We start from the raw sequence: 22,389 nt of genomic DNA on the forward strand, positions 1-22,389 counted from the left end.
CAGTGTACAGTTTGTTGAATTTTGACATGTGTATACACTCATGTAACCATCACCCAGATCAAGATATCAAACATTCTTATTGACTTTTCTCCCCTTCATTTATTTCACACATTTCCCCCACCTCCAACTGCATGGTAACCACCTATCCATTCCCTGTGTTTATGAATCTACTTCAGTTTTGTTTGTTTTGTCATTTAGATTCCACATAAAAGTGAAATCATATGGCATTTGCCTTTCTCTGCCTGACTTATTTCACTTAGCATAATACCCTCTAGATCCATCCATGTTGTTGCAAATGGCAAGATTTCACTCTTTTTTAAGGCTGAGTAATATTCCACTGTATATGTATACCACTTCTTTTTTGTCCATCTCTTGATAGACATTTAGGTTGTTTCTATATTTTGGCTATTGTAAACAATGCTGTGATAAACACAGGAGAGCATATATCTTTTCAGATTAGTGACTATTTTCTTTGGGTAAATTTCCAAGAAGTGGAATTGCTGAGTTATATGGTATTTCTATTTTCAGTTTTTTGAGAATCCTCCATACTGCTTCCCACAGTGGCTGCACCAGTTTGCAATCTCACCAGCAGCACGTGAGGGTTTCCTTTTCTCCACGTCTTTGCCAATACTTATTATTTCTCATTTTGTTGATGTTAGTTCATTCTTGTGGTATAATGTGATATCTCCTCATGGTTTGAATTGAATAATTCTTTACCCAGTTTAAATGTACATATATCCAGAAAGTCCTTAAGGGGAGAGGGGATAAGACTTCCCAGAGGACCAGGGATGAGGTAATGGGGATGCACAATGTAGAGAAACCAGGGACACCTAGGAAGTAAAATCAGACATTCATGGGATCAGAGGTTTTCCCTGCAGCCCTGGTTCTCAGCCTGATTCTTCCTCCTGGGGCAAGAGAGGCCCTGACCTCACTGTACCAGACAATCTCACTGCCTCCCACTATCCAACCCCAGTATCTAAGGCCTTGCAGCTGGAATATTTTCCCTGATTGAGAGAAAAGGGAAAAGTCCCTTACAGGAAATTCTCTTTTCAAAGTTCAGTATATCCCCATTATCCAAGAGAGCATTAATTGTTGGCCCAAATGGTCTATTGACCTTCATGGTCCTTATAGTGGATAATTAATGTGCTCATCTTTAATAAATGAACTAATTGATTGAGATTTTTTTCTCTGTGGATTTACTTTTTTTTTAGTTTACAGTACCCATGCATTTGCATGTCCTGAGCAAGTTTGGAAAGAGAGCTGGGATTTCAAAGCAATGAGGCCATTTCTTTGTGAGGTAGTTATGTAACCACTCTGTGACCTTGGGCCAGTCATACTTTTCTCTAGGCCTAGCTTTCAGCTTCTGTACAATGACTTTCAAACTTTTGACTCCCTGGTGTTCTAGCCACAGGGATGGCCTCTCTGACTCATAATGATAAAATGCTTCAGTAACATATTCTCCCTCCTTTTTCCCTTCCCAGCAAATAAGCAATTTATTCCTACTTGAGGCTTAAAAGAAGATACTTTAGCTGTTAAGCAGATCCTCAGAAGATAAGAAAATGCCACTAATCTGATTGGAAAAATCTGAGCTGGATAAAATGGAAACAGAGCTCTCCCCTGAGGCCTGATAAGGAGCAAATGGATTGAGGCCAAGTCCATCCCTTTCTTGAGCCTCCGGGAGCTAGCTGTCTACCTCCTCTTTCAGAATTCAGTGGCCTCTTACCCTTCACTCTCATTGCAGATACCCCCATGGGCATAACTGCTAAACCTGCAGGATCCTGGTAATCTGGGGCAAATCAGTCTTACTGTGGATTAAACGACTGGTCTTTATTGATTTCCCTGTGGGTGATTTATAACTGCCTTATTGTTAGAAGGGTTTGTGGCTAGATGTCAATAAAACACTCAAAGGACAAGAGAGTTAAAAATAAAAGACTGAAAAAGGGAGCAGGACTGTGCAGAGGAAAGAGAGATAATTCCAGCAGCCAAGGTGGGATGACTCCTCAGCTCACATGACCCAGAAGGACATCTTGGTTTTCAGTTCCTACTGACATAACAAATTGAGATCAGCAGCACCTTGCTTTTGGCTATTGTAAGAATTACAGAGTAAAGAATAGCCACATCTTGAGCTTTCAAAGAGAGCTTTTAAGAGAACAAAATTAGAGTAAGCATTTAAGAACTTTGCAGTTCACTTCATAGGAGTCTTTCCTTTCCTTTTTTTTTTTTTTGGTATCATTAATGTACAATTACATGAGCAACATTGCAGTTCCTAGACTCCCCCCATTATCAAGTCCCCATCACATAGCCCATTACAGTTCCTGTCCATCAGCATAGTAAGATGCTATAGAATCACTACTTGTCTTCTCTGTGTTATACTGCCTTCCCCATGCCCCCCAGCCTACATTATGTGTGCTAATCATAATGCCCCTTTTTCTTATCCCTCCCTTCCCACCCACCTCCCCAGTTCCTTTCCCTTTGGTAACTATTAGTCCATTCTTGGGTTCTGTGAGTCTGCTGCTGTTTTCTTGCTTCAGTTTTTTCTTTGTTCTTATACTCCACAGATGAGAGAAATCATTTGATACTTGTCTTTCTCTGCCTGGCTTATTTCACTGAGCATAATACCCTCTAGCTCCATCCATGTTGTTGCAAATGGTAGGATTTGTTTTCTTCTCATGGCTGAATAATATTCCATTGTGTTTATGTACCACATTTTCTTTGTCCATTCATCTACTGATGGACACTTAGGTTGCTTCCATTTCTTGGCTATTGTAAATAGTGCTGTGATAAACATAGGAGTGCATATGTCTTTTTCAAACTGGGCTACTGCATTCTTAGGGTAAATTCCTAGGAGTGGAATTCCTGAGTCAAATGGTACTTCTATTTTGAGTTTTTTGAGGAACTTCCATACTGCTTTCCACAATGGTTGAACTAATTTACATTCCCACCAGCAGTGTAGGAGGGTTCCCCTTTCTCCACATCCTCGCCAACATTTGTTGTTTGTCTTTTGGATGCTGGCTATCCTTAGTGGTGTGAGGTGATATCTCATTGTGGTTGTGATTTGCATTTCTCTGATGATTAGCGATGTGGAGCATCTTTTCATGTGTCTGTTGGCCATCTGAATTTCTTCTTTGGAAAAGTGTCTGTTCAGCAATTCTGCCAATTTTTTAATTGGATTATTTGATTTTTGTTTGTTGAGGTGCGTGGGCTCTTTATATAATTTGGATGTCAACCCCTTATTGGATATGTCATTTATGAATATATTCTCCCATACTGAAGGATGCCTTCTTGTTCTACTGATGGTGTCCTTTGCTGTACAGAAACTTTTTAGTTTGATGTAGTCCCATGTGTTCATTTGTGCTTTTGTTTCCTTTGCCTGGGGAGATATGTTCATGAAGAAGTTGCTCATGTTTATGTCCAGGAGATTTTTGCCTATGTTTTTTTCTAAGAGTTTTATGGTTTTGTGACTTACATTCAGGTCTTTGATCCATTTTTTTTTTGCTTTTTGCTTTTTAAAAATTTTTTATTAAGGTATTATTGATATACAATCTTATGAAGGTTTCACATGAAAAAACAATGGGGTTACTACATTTACCTTTATTATCAAGTCCCCACTCATACCCCACTGCAGTCACTGTCCATCAGTGCAGCAAGATGCCACAGATTCACTATTTGCCTTCTCTGTGCTACACTGTTTTCCCCATGATCCCCACACCATGTGTACTAAACATAACACCCTTCAATCCCCTTCTCCCTCCCTCCCCACACGCCCTCCCACACCCCTCCCCTTTGGTAACCATTAGTTCCTTCTTGGAGTCTCTGAGTCTGCTGCTATTTTGTTCCTTCAGTTTTGCTTCAATCTTATACTCCTCAAATGAGGGAAATCATTCAGCAAATCTTTCTCTGCCTGGCTAATTTCACTGAGCATAATGTTCTCCAGGTCCATCCATGTTGTTGCAAATGATAGGATTTGTTTCTTTCTTATGGCTGAATAGTATTCCATTGTGTATATGTACCACCTCTTCTTTATCCATTCATCTACTGATGAAAATTTAGGTTGTTTCCTATCTTGGCTATTGTAAAAAGTGCTGTGAAAAACATAGGGGTATATATATATATCTTTTTGAATCTGAGAGGTTATATTCTTTGGATAAATTCCAAGGAATGGGATTCCTGGGTCAAATGGTATTTCTATTTTTAGTTTTCTGAGGAAACTCCATACTGCTTTCCACAATGGTTGAACTAGTTTACACTCCCACCAGCAGTATAGGAGGGTTCCCCTTTCTCCACATCCTCGTCAACATTTGTTGTTTGTCTTTTGGATGTTGGCCATCCTTACTGGTGTGAGGTGATATCTCATTGTGGTTGTAATTTGCATTTCCCTGATGATTAATGATGTAGAGCACCTTTTCATGTGTCTGTTGGCCATATGAATTTCTTTGGAGAACTGTCTCTTCATATCCTCTGCCCATTTGTTAATTGGGTTATTTGCTTTTTGAGTGTTGAGGCATGGGAGTTCTTTATATATTTTGGGTGTTAACCCCTTGTCAGATATGTCATTTACAAATATTCTCCCATACTGTAGGATGCCTTTTTGTTCTGTTGATGGTGTACTTTTCCATACAGAAACTTTTTAGTTTGATGTAGTCCCATGAGTTCATTTTTGCTTTTGTTTCCCTTGCTCGAGGAGATGTGTTCAGGAAGAAGTTGCTCATGCTTATAAAAGGGATGTTTTTGCCTATGTTGTTTTCTAAGAGTTTTATAGTTTCATGACTTACATTTAGGTCTTTGATCCATTTTGAGTTTACTTTTGTGCATGGGGTTAGACAATAATCCAGTTTCATTCTCTTGCATGTAGCTGTCCAGTTTTGTCAACACCAGCTGTTGAAGAGGCTATCATTTCCCCATTGTATGTCCATAGCTCCTTTATCAGATATTAATTAACCATATATGGTTAGGTTTATATCAGGACTCTCTAGTTTGTTCCATTGGTCTATGAGTCTGTTCTTGTGCCAGTACCAAATTATCTTGATTACTGTGGCTTTGTAGTAGAGCTTGAAGTTGGGGAGCATAATCCCCCCAGCTTTGTTCTTCCTTCTCAGAATTGCTTTGGCTATTCGGGGTCTTTTGTGGTTCCATATGAATTTTAGAATGATCTAGTTCGTTGAAGAATGTTGTTGGTATTTTGATAGGAATTGCATTGAATCTATAGATTGCTTTAGGCAGAATGGCATTTTGACAATATTAATTCTTCCTATTCCATGAGCACGGGATGAGTTTCCATTTATTGGCATCTTCTTTAATTTCTCTCGTGAGTGTCTTGTGGTTTTCCAAGTATAAGTCTTTCACTTCCTTGGTTAGGTTTATTTCTAGGTATTTTATTCTTTTTGATGCAATTGTGAATGGAATTGTTTTCCTGATTTCTCTCTGCTAGTGCATTGGTAGTGTATAAGAATGCCACAGATTTCTGCATATTAATTTTGTATCCTGCAACTTTGCTGAATTCAAATATTAGATCTAGTAGTTTTGGAGTGGATCCTTTAGGATTTTTTATAAATATCATGTCATCTGCAAACAGGGACAGTTTCATTTCTTCCTTGCCAATAAGGATGCCTTTTATTTCTTTGTGTTGTCTGATTGCCATGGCTAGGACCTCCAGTACTATGTTGAATAGAAGTGGGGAGAGTGGGCATCCTTGTCTTGTTCCTGATCTTAAAGGAACAGCTTTTAGCTTCTCACTGTTAAGTATAATGTTGGCTGTGGGTTTGTCATATATGGCCTTTATTATGTTGAGGTACTTGCCCTCTATACCCATTTTGTTGAGAGTTTTTATCATGAATGGATGTTGAATTTTGTCAAATGCTTTTTCAGCATCTATAGAAATGATCATGTGGTTTTGTCCTTTTTGTTGATGTGGTGTATGATGTTGATGGATTTTCGAATACTGTACCATCCTTGCATCCCTGGCATAAATCCTATTTGATCATAATGGATAATCTTTTTGATGTATTTTTTAATTTGGTTTGCTAATGTTTTGTTGAGTATTTTTGCATCTATGTTCATCAAGGATATTGGTCTGTAATTTTCTTTTTTTGTGGTATGTTTGCCTGGTTTTGGTATTAGACTGATGCTGGCCTCACAGAATGAGTTGCGAAGTATTCCCTCTTCTTCTACTCTTCAGAAAACTTTAAGGAGTATGGATATTAGGTCTTCACTAAATGTTTTATAAAATTCAGTGGTGAAGCCATCTGATCCAGGGGTTTTGTTCTCAGGTAGGTTTTTGATTACCAGTTCAATTTTGTTGCTGGTAATTGGTCTGTTCAGATTTTCTGTTTATTCCTTGGTCAGTCTTGGAAGGTTTTATTTTTCTATAAAGTTGTCCATTTCTTCTAGTTATCCTGCTTGTTAGTATATAATTTTTCATAGTATTCTCTACTAATTCTTTGTATTTCTGTGGTGTCTATAGTGATTTTCCTTTCTTATTTATGATTCTGTTTATGTGTGTAGACTTTCTTTTTTTTCTTGATAAGTCTGGCTAGGGGTTTATCTATTTTGTTTATTTTCTGGAAGAACCAGTTCCTGCTTTCATTGATTCTTTCTATTGTTTTATTCTTCTCAATTTTATTTATTTATGCTCTAATCTTTATTATGTCCCTCCTCCTGCTGACTTTGGGCCTCATTTATTCTTCTTTTTCTAGTTTCATTAATTGTGAGTTTATACTGGTAATATGGGATTGTTTTTCTTTCCTGAGGTAGGCCTGTATTGCAATATACTTTCCTCTTAGCATGGCCTTTGCTGTGTCCCACAGGTTTCGTGGTGTTGAATTATTGTTGTCATTTGTCTCCAAATATTGTTTGATCTCTGTTTTTATTTGTCATTGATTCAGTGATTCAAGGGTCTAACTTAAGTCACTTAGTGTGCTATTACATACATATTGATTCAAAATGTCATTGATTCACTGGTTATTTAGGACCATGTTGTGAAGCCTCCATGTGTTTGTGGGTTTTTCATTTTCTTTGCTTAATTTATTTCTACTTTCATATGTTTCTGGTCTGAGAAACTGGTTAGTACAATTTCAATCTTTTTGAATTTACTGAGGCTCTTTTTGTGGCCTAGTATATGATCTATTCTTGAAAATGTTCCATGTGCACATGAGAACAATGTGTATTCTGCTGCTTTTGGCTGTAGAGTTAGGTCCATCTGTTCTAATGTGTTTTTCAGTGCCTCTGTGTCCTTACTTATTTTCTGTCTCGTTGATCTGTCCTTCTGAGTTAGTGGAGTGTCGAAGTCTCCTAGAATGAATGCATTGCATTGTATTTCCCCTTTAAATCTGTTAGTATTTGTTTCACATATGTAGGTGCTCCTGTGTTGGGTGCATATGTATTTATAATGGCTATATCTTCTTGTTGGATTGACCCTTTTATAATTATGTAATGTCCTTCTTTGTCTCTTGTGATGTTCTTTGTTTTGGAGTCTATTTTGTCTAATACTAGTACTGCAACACCTGCTTTTTTCTCCCTATTAGTTGCAAGATATATCTTTTTCCATCCCTCCACTTTTAGTCTGTGTATGTCTTTGGGTTTAAAGTGAGTCTATTGTAGGCATCATATAGATGGGTCTTGTTTTTGTATCCATTCAGTGATTCTATGTCTTTTGATTAGTGCATTCAGACCATTTACATTTAGGGTGATTATCGATAAGTATGTACTTAGTGCCATTGCAGACTGTAGATTCATGATTACCAAAGGTTCAAGGTTAACTTCCTTACTATCTAAGATTCTAACTTAACTCACTTAGTATGCTATTACAAACACAATCTAAACGTTCTTTTTTTTTTCTCCCCCTTTTTCTTCCTTCTTCATTCTTTATATATTAGGTGTCATATTCTGTCCTCTTTGTCTAGCCCTTGATTGACTTTGGGGATAGTTAATTTAATTTTGCATTTGCTTAGTAATTAACTGTTCTACTTTCTTTAGTGTGGTTTTATTACCTCTTCTGACAGCTGTTAAACCTTAGGAACACTTACATCTATAGCAGTCCTTCCAAAATACACTGTAGAAATGGTTTGTGAGAAGTAAATTCTCTCAGCTTTTGCTTATATGAAAATTGTTTAATCCCTCCTTCAAATTTAAATGATAATCTTGCTGGATAAAGTAATCTTGTATAGAGGCCCTTCTGCTTCATTTCATTGAATACATCATGCCACTCCCTTCTGGCCTATAAGGTTTCTGCTGAGACATCTGATTATAGCCTGATGGGATTTCCTTTGTATGTGATCTTATTTCTCTCTCTGGCTACTTTTAATGGTCTGTCCTTATCTTTAATCTTTGCCACTTTAATTACTATATGTCTTGGTGTTGTCTTCCTTGTGTCCCTTGTGTTGGGAGCTCTGTGCATCTCCATGGCCTGAGAGACTATCTCCTTCCCCAGATTGGGGAATTTTTCAGCAATTACCTCTTCAGAGACACTTTCTATCCCTTTTTCTCTCTCTTCTTCTTCTTCTGGTACCCTTATAATGTGTATATTGTTCCGTTTGCATTGGTCACACAGTTCTCTCAATATTCTTTCATTCTTATAGATCCTTTTTTCCCTCTGTGCCTCAGCTTCTTTGTATTCCTCTTCTCTAGTTTCTATTTCATTTATTGTCTCCTCCACCATATTTAATCTGCTTTCAGTGCCCTCCATTGTGCTCTTCAATGATTGAATCTTTGACCAGAATTCATTCCTGAGTTCTTGAATATCTTTCCATACCTACATGAAAATGTTAATGATTTTTATTTTGAACTCCCTTTCAGGAAGATTCATGTGGTCAATGTCATTTCAATCTTTCTCAGGAATTGTACTAATAATTTTACTTTGAGCCAGATTCCTTTGGCATTTCATATTTGTATATGGTGCCCTCTAGTGTCCAGTAGCTCTACTCTCTGGAGCTGTTCAGCCCCTGAAGCAATGCCAGGGGTCTCAGGGGAGTGGTATTGGTGCCTGGGGGGGAGGAAAGAGCTGTTTCCTGCTTCCTGGCTCCTATGCCTGTCTCCACTGCCTAAACCAGTGGGCCGAGCACAAAGCTATAAACCTCTATGCTTTGCATTTGTAGTTGCTGTAGGCAGATCTTCCCTCTGGTTTGCTAACCAGGTGGGGCTGGCTGGGAGAAAGGCACAGTAGGCTGCTTATCATGGAGGGGGTCCTTGGAGCTGTGTAGCCAGCCAGGGAGCTGGAGCACCTGAAGATCATGAAAGGTCCCAACCTTCTGGGCAGAGTGCACCTGGACAATTTTGTCTATCTGTCCTTTCTACTGAGCAGTAAACACTGTGCAATCCTTGCCCCTTTAGCATCTCTCTTGCTAAGGACTTCTTTGTTAGGAAGTCTCTCAGACTGCCCACCTTTCTTTTGTCCCAGAGCAGCCATATATGGATTCCTGCTTTCCACAAGCAGCTGGAATCTCAGTCTCTCCAGGATTCTGCCTGTCTTAGCTTGCTGATCCCCTAATCATGAGAGTACCATGCAAGCACCATGAAATGTAGGTTTGCGCTCCCAGAGCAGATCTCTAGAGTTAGGTATTTAGCAGTCCCAAGCCTCCACTCCCTCCCAGTTCTGTTTCTCTTCCTCCTGCCAGTGAGGTGGGGTGGGGAAAGGGCTTGGGTCCCACCAGGCCACAGCTTTGGTATGTTACCCTGTTCTGTGAGGTCTGCTCTTTTCTCCAGGTGTATGCAGTCTGGTGCAGTCCTCTTTCCTATTGCTCTTTCAGGATTAGTTGTATTAATTATATTTTCATATTATATGTCATTTTAGGAGGAAGCCTCTGTCTCACCTCTCACACCACCATGTTTAATTTCCATCTTTGATCCATTTTGAGTTTACTATTGTGTATGGGGTTAGACAGTAATCCAGTTTCATTCTCTTGCATATAGCTGTCCAGTTTTGCCAACACTAGCTGTTGAAGAGGCTGTTATTTCCCCATTGTATGTCCACGGCTCCTTTATCATATATTAATTGACCATATATGCTTGGGTTAATATCTGGACTCTCTGTTCTGCTCCACTGGTCAATAGGTCTGTTCTTGTACAAGTACCAAATTGTCTTAATTACTGTGTCTTTGTAGTACAGCTTGAAGTCATGAAGTGAGATCCTCTCCTCCTATATTCTTCCTTTTCAGGATTGCTTTGGCTATTTGGGGTCTTTTGTGGTTCCATATGAATTTTAGAATGATTTGTTCCAGTTCGTTGAAGAATGCTGTTGGTATTTTGATAGGGATTGCATTGAATCTGTAGATTGCTTTGGGCAGCATGGCCATTTTGGCAATATTAATTCTTCCTAGCCAAGAGCATGGGATGAGTTTCCATTTATTAGTGTCCTCTTTAATTTCTCTTAAGAGTGTCTTATAGTTTTCACAATATAAGTCTTTCACTTCCTTGGTTAGGTTTATTCCTAGGTATTTTATTCCTTTTGATACAATTGTGAATGGAATAGTTTCCCTGATTTCTCTTTCTGATAGTTCATTGTTAATGTATAGGAAAGCCACAGATTTCTCTGTGTTAATTTTGTATCCTGCAACTTTGCTGAATCTAGACATTAGATCTAGTAGTTTTGGAGTGGATTCTTTAGGGTTTTTTATGTACAATATCATGTCATCTGCAAACAGTGACAGTTTGACTTCTTCCTTACCAATTTGGATGCCTTTTATTCCTTTGTTTTGTCTGATTGCCATGGCTAGGACCTCTAGTACTATGTTGAATAGAAGTGGGGAGAGTGAGCATCCTTGTCTTCTTCCCAATAGTAGAGAAAAAGCTTTCAGCTTCTCACTGTTAAGTATGATGTTGACTGTGGGTTTGTCATATATGGCCTTTATTATGTTGAGGTACTTGCTCTCTATACCCATTTTGTTGAGAGTTTTTCTCATGAATGGATGTTGAATTTTGTCAAATGCTTTTTCAGCATCTATGGAGATAATCATGTGGTTTTGGTCCTTCTTTTTAGTTGATGTGGTGGATGATGTTCATGGATTTTCAAATATTGTACCATCCTTGCATCCCTGAGGTGAATGCCAATTGATCCTGGTGTATAAATCTCTTGATGTAGTTTTGAATTTGGTTTGCTAATATTTTATTGAGTATTTTTCCATCTATGTTCATCAGGGATATTGGTGTGTAGTTTTCTTTTCTTGTGGTGTGTTTTTCTAGTTTTGGTATTAGAGTGATGCTGGCTTCATAGAATGAGTATAGAAGTATTCCTTCCTCTTCTATTTTTTGGAAAACTTTAAGGAGAATGGGTATTATGTCTTCTCTAAATGTCTGATAAAATTGAGCAGTGAATCCATCTTGTCCAAGATTTTGTTCTTGGGTGGTTTTCTGATTACTGATTCAATTTCATTCCTGGTAATTGGTCTGTTTAGATTTTCTGTTTATTCCTTGGTCAGTCTTGGAAGGTTTCATTTTTCTAGAAAGTTGTCCATTTCTTCTAGGTCATCCAGCTTGTTAGCATATAGATTTTCATAGTATTCTCTAATAATTCTTTGTATTTCTGTGGTGTCCATAGTGATTTTTCCTTTCTCATTTCTGATTCTGTTTATGTGTGCAGATTCTCTTTTTCTCTTAGTGCATCTTGCTAGGGTTTTATCTATTTTGTTTATTTTCTCAAAAAACCAGCTCCTGCTTTCATTAATTCTTTCTACTGTTTTATTCTTCTTAATTTTATTCATTTCTTCTCTGTTCTTTATTATGTCCCTCCTTCTGCTGACTTTGGGCCTCATTTGTTCTTCTTTTTCCAGGTTCAATAATTGTGAATTTAGACTACATATTTGGTTATTGTTATTCCTTCTTTAAATAGGCCTGGATTCCTATATACTTTTCTCTTAGAACTACCTTTGCTGCATCCGACAAAAGTTCAGGTACTGTGCTGTTGTTTTTGTTTGTCTCCATATATTGCTTGATCTCTGTTTTAATTTGGTTACTGATCCATTGATTATTTAGGAGCATGTTGTTAAGCCTCCATGTGCTTGTGAGCCTTTTTGTTTTCTTTGTACAATTTATTTCTAGTTTTATATCTTTGTGATCTGAGAGGTTGATTTGTAGAATTTTAATCTTTTTGAATTTACTGAGGCTCTTTTTGTGGCCTAGTCTGTGGTCTATTCTGGAAAATGTTCCATGTGCACTTGAGAATAATGTGAATCCTGCTGCTTTTGGACGTAGTGTTCTATACATATCTGTTAGGTTCATCTGTTCTAGTGTGTTGTTCAGTGCCTCTGTGCCCTTACTTATTTTCTGTCTGGTTGATCTGCCATTTGGAGTGAGTGGTGTGTTGAAGTCTCCTAAAATGAATGTATTGCGTTCTGTTTCCTCCTTTAATTCTGTTAGTATTTGTTTCACATGTGTTTGTGCTCCTGTGTTGGGGGCATAGTTATTTATAATGGTTATATCCTCTTGTTAGACTGACCCCTTTATCATTATGTAATGTCCTTCTTTGTCTCTTGTTACTTTGTTTTGAAGTCTATTTTGTCTGATATAAGTACTGCAACACCTGCTTTTTTCTCCCTATTGTTTGCATGAAATATCTTTTCCATCCCTTCACTTTTAGTCTGTGTATGTCTTTGGGTTTGAAGTGAGTCTCTTGTAGATAGCAAATAAATGGGTCTTGCTTTTTTATCCATTCTATTACTCTGTGTGTTTTGATTGGTGCATTCAATCCATTTACATTTAGGGTGATTATCGGTAAATATGTCCTTATTGTCATTGCAGGCTTTGGATTCATGGTTACCAAAGTTCAAGGGTAGCTTCTTTACTATCTAACCATCTAATTCAACTCACTTAGTGTGCTATTATAAACACAGTCTGATGAGTCTTTCCCTCCCTTATTTTTCTTCCTCTTCCACTCTTCATATGTTAGGTGTTTTATTTGTACTCTTTTGTGTTTCCCTTGACTGATTTTGTGAATCACTAATTTTATTTTGCATTTAGTTAGTGTTTGGTTGGTCTACTTTCTTTGCTGTGGTTTTGTTTTCTCTGGTGACAACTATTTAGCCTTAGGAGCACTTCCACCAAGAGCAGTCCCTTTAAAATACACTGTAGAGATGGTTTATGGGTGGTAAATTCTCTGAACTTTTGATTATCTGGGAATTATTTAATCCCTCCTTCAAATTTAAATGATAATCTTGCTGGATACAGTATTCCTGGTTTGAGGCCCTTCTGTTTCATTGCATTGAATATGTCATGTCATTCTCTTCTGGCCTGTAAGGTTTCTGTTGAGAAGTCTGATTATAGCCTGATGGGTTTTCCTTTGTATTTTTTAACTGATCTTTTTTTCTCTCTGGATGCCTTTAATACTCTCTCCTTGTCTTTGATTTTTGCCATTTTAATTATTGTATGTCTTGGTGTTGTCCTCCTTGGGTCACTTGTGTTGGAAGATCTGTGGGCTTCCATGGTCTGAGAGACCATTTCCTTCCCCAGATTGTGGAAATTTTCAGCAATTATTTCTTCAAAGACAGTTTCTATCCCTTTTTCTCTCTCTTCTTCTTCTGGTACCCCTATGGTACAAATATTGTTCCACTTGGATTTGTCACACAATTCTCTTAATATTCTTTCATTCCTAGATATCCTTTTATCTCTCTCTGCCTCAGCTTCTCTGTATTCCTGTTCTCTGATTTCTATTCCATTAACTGGCTGTTGCACCTCATCCAGTCTGCTGTTAAACCCTTCCATTGTTTGTTTCATTTCTGTTATCTCTCTCTGGAATTCATCCCTTAGCTCTTGCATATTTCTCTGTATCTCCATCAGCATACTTATGACTTTTATTTTGAATTCTTTTTCAGGAAGATTGGTGATTTCAGTCTCACCGGGCCCTCTCTCTGGTGTTTGAGGAATTTGGACTGAACAAGTTTCTTCTGCCTTTTCATGGTGATAAAGTGATCGCCGGTGAGTGGCGTGTGTGTCAGCTGGGAGAACAAAGTCCCTTCCTGCTTGCTGGTCACCTTGGCCACCTCCACTGCTTGTGTCAGTCAACTGCACACAGAGAACAGCCTCTGGTTGATCCCCTGAGCTGCCATGGGCAGGATAGCTTTTGGGATGGCCTAGGACACTAGCGGGGGTTGCCAGCAAGCAGTGTGTGTTCACTGCAAGAATAAAGCCCCTTTGTGCCTTCCAGACTTTGCACTTGTCTCCACTGTCTGTGTCAGTCAACTGCAGGCAGGGGACAGCCTCTGGGTCTGGCCTGGTTAGCCGTGCACTGGGAGAAGCCTCTGTGTGGTTACTGTGGGTGGGGCTGTTCCCCAGCTGCTCTGCAGCAATGGCAGGTCAGCAGTTCACTTGCAGTGCTGGCAGGGGGAATGAACAGCAGGCTGCTTATCGCTATGAGGGGCTTCGGAACTGCGTTGCCACCCAGAGGGTTAGGGCACCTGAAGTTCCTTAAAGTTGCCAGCCTGCTGGGCTTAGTGTGCCAGGACGATTTTGTCCACCTCTTAAACCTTTGTCCCTTTAATAGTATTAAAGCACTGCTTTTCTTTTGTCCCAGGGCAGCTGGCTGTGGGGACCCGCTTAGTTTTGGGAGGAGATTTCTGCTATCTTGCCATGCTACCATCTTGAGAATCTCAGGAGTCTTTCCATTTAAGAATGGAAAAGAAGTCTTTCCCATTTAAGTAATTTCTATTCAAATTTCACTCTGCAGAAGGACTCCTCATGCAAGAACATTACCAAACTGTTTACATTTATGTAGCAGGATCTGGAATTACTTTTGCTTTTTTTTTCTTTAAGCAGGCAGTATAAATATAGGGTCTGGGCATTATATCCATGTCTGAGTCTGATGTAGTTATAGTACAGACTGTCTAAAGGGAGCTAAGGAACATGCAGAACTGCACATGAAGCTCCTATAATTCAGCAACAATAGACAATGACTTTTAATTCTGGCTGCAGGTCACTGTCATTTAGTGGTTGCGTGACTGGGTTACTTAAACAAATTCTGGCTTCACTAATTGAAACTGACCAAAGAGCATATCTCTTAGAAGAAAACCAGTAAGGATATTGTTATGGGCTGAACTGTGTTCTCCCAAAATTTATATATTGAATCCCTAGGCCCCAGCACCTCAGAATGTGACTGTATCTGGAAATAGGGTCTTAAAAGTAGCAATTAAGTTAAAATCAGCCTGCTGAAGTGGTCCCTAATCCAATCTGACTGTTGTCCTTCTAAGAAGAAGAAATTTGGGCACACAAAGAGACACTGGGGATGCGCAGGCACAGAGGAAAGCCCATGTGTGTGCACACAGCACAAAGGTGGCCATCTACAAGCCAAGGAGAAAGACAGTAGGAGAAACCACACCTGCCAACACCTTGATTTTGGACTTCTCCAGAACTCTGAGAAAGTAAATTTCTATTGTTTAAGCCACCCAGTCTGTGGTATTTTGTTACGGGGACCCCAGCAAACTAATACAGCTATTGATAGAATTTCTGAGCCCTATCAGGTTTAAATTCAAGTCTCTTTCAAATACCTAGTCTTTGGAATTGAGATAAATGAATTTGGTGGAATAATTACTTTAGTGTTTTTCCAGGCCAACCACAAAGCTCCTTTCAAGACCCTATAATGAAGTAAAAATGTTCTGGACTAGACCCTAAGAATTCTAGTTTTGAGGAGGTAAAACTACTGCTGTTTGAAGACAACATAATCTTGTACATAGAAAATCCCAAGGAATCCACTAAAAATCTACTAGAAATAATACACAAGTTCAGCAAGTTTGTAGGATACAAGACTGATGTACAAAAATCAACTATCTGTCTATACACTGGCAATGAACAATACAAAATGAAATTAAGAAAACAATTCTATTTATAATAGCATCAAAAAGCATAAAGTACTTAGGAATACACTCAACAAAAGACTGTTTATACATATAGAAAATTTATACTCTGAAAAGGACAAAACATTGTCAAAAGAAATCAAAGACCTAAAAATTGGAATGTAATCCTGTGTTTATGGTTCAGAAGACTTAATATTGTTAAGATGGAAATATTAAATTGATTTGCAGATTCAACATAATCCCTATCAAAATCCTAGATGCCATTTTTTTGCAAAGATTGACAAGCATATCCTGAATTTCATATGGTAATGCATGGGACCAAGAATAACCAAAATAATCTTGAAAAAAAGAAGGAAAAAATTGATAATTCACACCTCTCAATTTTAAAATTTAATATGTAAAACTATAGTATGACAGTATACTATAAAAGGGCAGGCATGTAAGTCAATGGAACAGAATTGAGAGTCCATAAAAACATCTTTACATTTACAATCAATTGATTTCAACAAAAGTGTCAAGATAACTCAATGGAGAAATAATAGTCTTTTCAACGGATAGTTCTGGAACAATTGGATATCAATGTTCAAAAGAATAAAATTGGACACCTTCCTTATGACATACACAAAAAACAGCTCAGAATGGATTAAACACCTAAATGGAAGAGATGAAACTATAAAACTTTCAGATAAAAACAGTGAGTTAATCTTTGTGTCTTTGGGTTAAGCAATGCTTTCTTAGATGCAATAGCAAAGGCAACAACAAAAAAAATAAACTGGATTTCATTAAAATTTAAAACATTTGCACTACAAATATTACCATCAAGAAAGTGAAAGTACAACTCATGGAATAGGAGAAAAATATTTGTAAATCTTATATCTAATAGGGGTCTTGTATCCAGAATATATAAAGAACTCCTACAAATCAATAAAAAGAGACAATGATTTTTAAATGACCAAAAGATCTGAATAGACATTTCTCCACAGAAGATATACAAATGGCCAATAAACACATGAAAAGATGCTCAACCTGATGAGCCATCAAGGAAGTACAAATCAAAACAATAATTAGATACCACTTCACACCCACTAGGATTGCTAAGATACAAAAAGACAAGTAAGAACAAGTGTTGGCAAGGATGTGGAGAAATTGGAGCCCTTATGTATTTCTGCTGAAAATGTAAAATGATACAGCCACTTTGGAAAACACAATGGCAGTTCCTCAGAAGTTTCAACATAGATTTGCCATATCATCCACCAGTTCCACTTCTAGGTATATACCCAAGAGAAATGAAAACATATGTACACAAAAAAATGTATACAATGTTCATAGCAGCATTAATCATAATAGCCAAAAGTGGAAACAAACTAAATGTCCAACTAATTAATAGATGAATAAAATATGGTATATCCATACAATTGAAAGTTATTCAGCCATAAAAAGGATGCTAAAATATGGATGAACCTGAAAACTTTATATTAAGCAAAAGAAGCCAGTCACCAAAGACCATATATTGTATGATAGCATTTATATGAAATGTCAAGAACAGAAAAATCTATTCCTGACAGAGACAGAAAGTAGATCAGTGGATGCTTAGGGCTGGAGAGATGCAGAAAATGAGGAGTGACTACTAACAGGTATAAGATTTCTTTTTAGGTGACAAAAATGTTTTGGAATTAAATGGTGGTGATGGCTGCACAATTCTCTAAATATACTAAAAACCATGAATCATACATTTTAAATAGATAAATTGTATGGTATTTGAATTATATCTTTATAAGACTTAAAAAATAAAACTTAAGCAAAACAAAAACAAAAACAAAAAATCAGCAGAATTACCTTTGGTCCTTACTATGTGTGACCTCTCTGGACACAGTTTCCTCAAACATAAAAGGTGGAAATTAAGCTATATGATTTCTAAGTTTCCTTCCATCTCTAAAATTCCTGAGTGTATGTAATTTAAGAAATGGAAGGAAAGAGATGGGTTATGTGTATGTGTCTAGGATGGGATTATGTGAGGAGAAATGGAGGAAGAAAAGGAGACAAAAAAAGACTCAAAGAAATAGAAGGAGATGAAGAGACAAAGGACATGAACTCAGAGCGACAGACACATAGAGACATGGAGACAAGACTCTCAAAAAGAAATTCACCAAGGTGCATGTGCAGATCACTTGGCCATTCTTCCATTTAGCAATTATTCACTGGGCAACAATGAAGCCAAGCTCTATATATAGTCCTAAATCAGGGAGATGGAGCCACTGAGCTCAGCAATAAGAGGCAGATCAGTAATCAGGCAGTCACAGGCATGGACAATGAAGGCTGCAGTAGTTCAAGATGTTCAGGGAGTACCAAGGAAGCATGCACACATACATACATACATGTGTACACACACTCACACCACATCACTCTCAACACACGCAACACTCCCAAAAGTCAAATTGTTTTTGCAGAGGGCACCATTTGTCACCTGAGGCTTTTAGAATTCTGCTAGCAAACACACTCAAATATATATTTTGTTCTTACAAGTATGGGCACACATGGGGGTGAAATCTTTTATTCTCATCCTGAAGTCCCTATGAAATGAGGCTCAAGGCTGAGATTCATCCCTCAATCTGGGGATTCCCCTACTCCTTCCCCTTTATCAGGGTGGACCGGCTTTGGAAACAGAGAGGAATGTGAACTATTAGAAGCACACCAGCACAGCTCCTCTGGGTTTTCAGCTGGAAAGTTCCCAGAACACATTCTGTTCTATTCTCTTTTCATCCCATTCAGATCTGGCCCAATAAAGACATCACGTGTTGCCTGTTTCCCCTGTCTTGTGGCTCTTCTACTGCTGACAGGTATGAGAGGGAACCTCAGCCCAAGAGGAAAACTGTCTCTGTTCCCTGCACAGTGTCTGCAATAAATGCTTCTGAATGACCACCAGATTCTGCTCCATTTCAAGAGATTCACATCCCTCACCCTCCCACCCCCTGATCAACTGTGACTCCCAGTTGCCTTGCCCATGGGACAGAAGTGATGCAGAGAATGAGCATCTCCCCCGCTTCCTGTAGGCTGACCTCCAGTCTTCTGACAATTAAGTGGCCAGGACCTGTAACCACTGCATGAGCTTTCTGACTGCAATGCAGTGTATCTCTCTGCTTAAAGATCATGCACTTTAGTTCTCATTTCTCTAGCTGTAACCCTTGTACCGATTCTTCAGTGGCTCCACTTTACCTCCCTAAGAGATGCCCGAGCAGCACAAAACAGAGAAAGTGATCAAGCATGGGGAGGAAGGAAAAGCCAGTCTATGCCTCAGGCTGCTCCTCTATAAACAGAGATAATTATTTCTGCCTCTGGTGGTTGACAGAATGAAGGGAGATGTGTAAACTACTTGGCACAGAGTTGGTGCTTTGGAGGGACATTTGCAGTTTTCGCCTGTTTGGCACTCAGTTCCCCATCTTCTGGTTAAAGCGGCATCTTTATTGTCACTGTGCTTGGGGTGGCAGTGAGGACCCCACTCTGGGAGGGGACCAATTAGAACTCTCCATGGCCCTGGTCCTGGTGATTGAGGGAGGGGAACATGACTCAGACTGAGACAACAAATTCAATTCAGCAACTTTTTTGGAACTACTGGGGGCATTCTTGCTGCTGGGGGTTCTGAAAGGATAGAATGTAAGCTGGAAACTGCAAGTGCCACCATAAGGCAGATGGCACTGAGATCAGACCCAATACCAAGGATAGTTGAGAGAGAGAGGGAATGAGCCCCATGGATCCACCCATATCTCAAACTGCCCTAGACTTCTCAGTTGTGTGACCCAGAAAATTCTAGTTGTTGTCTAATGTCCTTTGAATAAGTTTGTATTCCATACAAACTATCTTGGGTAATACAAAGCTCACCAGATTTGGCTTTCCCCTCCACATATTCACAGCCATTGCTGGGGGTAGGGGGGCTCCACAGAGGCAATGCCACATCTCATTTCCCCAAACTCAGTCCCTTTTCCTTCAGCCCGTCTTCCAACACACCGATTGTTCTCAAACATGGGCTTAGTCATGTTACTCCTCATCTGAGAAGATCCTTGACTCCCCTCTTCGTGGAGAGCAAGTTCCAACTTTCTCATCTCCAGCTTTAAAGCCCTCCACAATTTGACACCAATACCCTGTTTTTAATCTTTTTTAAATAAAGGTATAACTGGCATATAACATTATATTAATTCAGGTGTACAACATAATGATTCAATATTTGTAAATATTATGAAATGACCACTGCAATAAGTCCAGTTAACATCTGTCACCATACATAATTACCAATTTTTTTTTCTTTTGATGAGAACTTTTAAGATCCACTCTCTTAGCACCTCTCAAACTTATCTCTCACAACACTGTTGCCTGGCTCTGCAAATACTATGCCTGATTTATATCAACCCATTCCCTACTCTGAAACACTCCCCACTTTTCCACCCCATGACTTTGCCTGGAAATCCTTCTACTTTTACCTACCTGCTAAAATCCTATCTATTCAACTATTTTCTCTTCCATGAAGCCTCCACAAATGGCCAAGGCAGAATAATGTCTTGATCCCCTGAACATACTCTCTTGTTATACATAATACCTGTCAGTCTGTCCTTATATGGGAATAACATGTATACATTTGAGAGGAGGGAGCAATTCGTACTCAATTCTGGATCCTTCTAAGGCCTTCACAGAAGGCCTGCCATAGGTCCTTGGTGAATGTGCTGACACAAGGCATCAGCTTCTTCTGACAAACTTGGAATCCTCCCCACAGCTCCTCAACCACATCCTAGGAGAGGGGGGTCTCAGCCTTTGGTCACAGTTCCTATTTACTAGGAAACATTTTTTTTAATTGTGATAAAATACACATAACATACAATTTACAATTTTAACCATTTTAAAATTTACAGTTCAGTGGCATTAAGTACATTCACAATGTCACACACCTATCACCACTACCTAGTTCCTGAACATTTTTATGACCTGGAATGGAAACCTTAGACCCATTAAACAGTCATTTCCCATTCCTCCCCTCCCCACAAGCCTGGACACTAATTTGCTTTCTGTCTCTATGGATTTGCCTTGTTCTGGATATTTCATGTAAACAGGATCATACAAATGAGGTCTTTGTGTCTGGCTTTCACTTAGCATAATGTTCTCAAACTTCATCCATGTTGTATCATGCATCAATATTTCATTTCTTCTCACGACTGAGTAATATTCTATTGTATGGATATATCACATTGTATTTGTCCACTCACCAGTTGATGGACATTGGGTTGTTTTCACCTTTTGGCTATTATGAATAGTGCTGCTATAAACTTTATTGTACAAGTTTTTGTTTGAACACCTGTTTTCAGTTCTCTTGGGTATACACCTAGGAGTGGAATGGCTAAGTCATATAGTAATTCTGTTTAGTGGGCAGTCTCCTATACTTGCCATCTTCAATCCTTACCAACATCCTGGGTCTGCTTGCCTGACTTCACCTTGGAGGGTCCATTGGCTTTTTAGAAGGGAGCTATTTCATCATTATTATTGTCTTCTGATGGCAATCTTTATAGGGTATTTCTAGTTTTAAATATTAACCTCTTGTTATTTAGAACATCCCATTGTCTAAGCTATTTCACAGCAATACTACAAGGCAGATACTACCCTGTCCATTTCCAGATGAGAAGGCTGAGACTCAGTGGGTGAAGAGACTTGATGCATTATGACTTCTTCCTGAGCCTTGTAAAAAAGGGTTTCCCATTCATATATAAATCAAGTATAAAAATCAAACGAATATTCATATTTGACCTGATTGTTTATAGTTCATAATGCGTGATCAAAACCGACAGTTTCTGTGACAACTGCCCTTGTACTATTCACCATGTTAGAACTTATTCACTATGTAAGAACTTGTTCACCATGTAAGAACTTGTTTGTTGTGCTTCAGAAGATCCGAAACTGATGAGAATTAGGCTTGGGGTGGATTAATGACTGTGCATTGAGTCCCCTGTACAGAATTTTATTGTTTTTAACTGTTAACAACCATTTGATCAATAAATATGAGAGATGCCCTCTCAAAAAAATAAAATAAAATGAGCTGCTCATGATAAAATTTGAGCTTTAAGTCAGAATTGGAATTTTGAAATTAGAACATAGAAATACATTCTCCACATGAACTTGATATTTTTGTAATAAGTGAAGACCTTCTTAATAAGATTAGTAGTGATTTATTCTGGCATTGTACAATGAAATATGTCATGTTTGTAAGATTTATACCACTCTGTGAGCCAATGTATTCCAAGTGGTCAAAACCTTATGTTACAAAACCATGAATCAGCCAAATCAAAGCCTCATTCACCTCTGCACTGTGATACCATATGAGTTGCCACTGACATGTCAGGGACAGTTTATAAAATAATCAAGTTACACACACACACACAAAAAAAGGATTTCCCAAATTCTCTCAGGAGCAGCACCTGGCAGCCCCACCTTAGGACAGCAGCAGTCAGTTTTTAAAACTCTCAGGCCAAATGGCACGCAGTCTATTAAAAGACAATGCTGGTCCCCTAGGAATGGCCCTTTCTAACCTTGATGGCTGTGAAGGCCTCCGTCTACTTCAACTTCATTTTTTCCCTCACAGGCA

At 38.5% G+C, this 22,389-nt stretch overlaps 1 protein-coding gene across 8 annotated transcripts in view; it reads right to left on the minus strand.

The window, feature by feature from the left end:
* IRAG1 (inositol 1,4,5-triphosphate receptor associated 1) overlaps nt 1–22,389 on the minus strand; it is a 136,154-nt gene that overhangs the window by 101,817 nt on the left and 11,948 nt on the right. The window lies entirely within an intron of this gene.

The sequence above is a fragment of the Manis javanica genome, chromosome 11 (assembly GCF_040802235.1).
Source record: "Manis javanica isolate MJ-LG chromosome 11, MJ_LKY, whole genome shotgun sequence".
NCBI classification, from domain to species: Eukaryota; Metazoa; Chordata; class Mammalia; order Pholidota; family Manidae; genus Manis; species Manis javanica.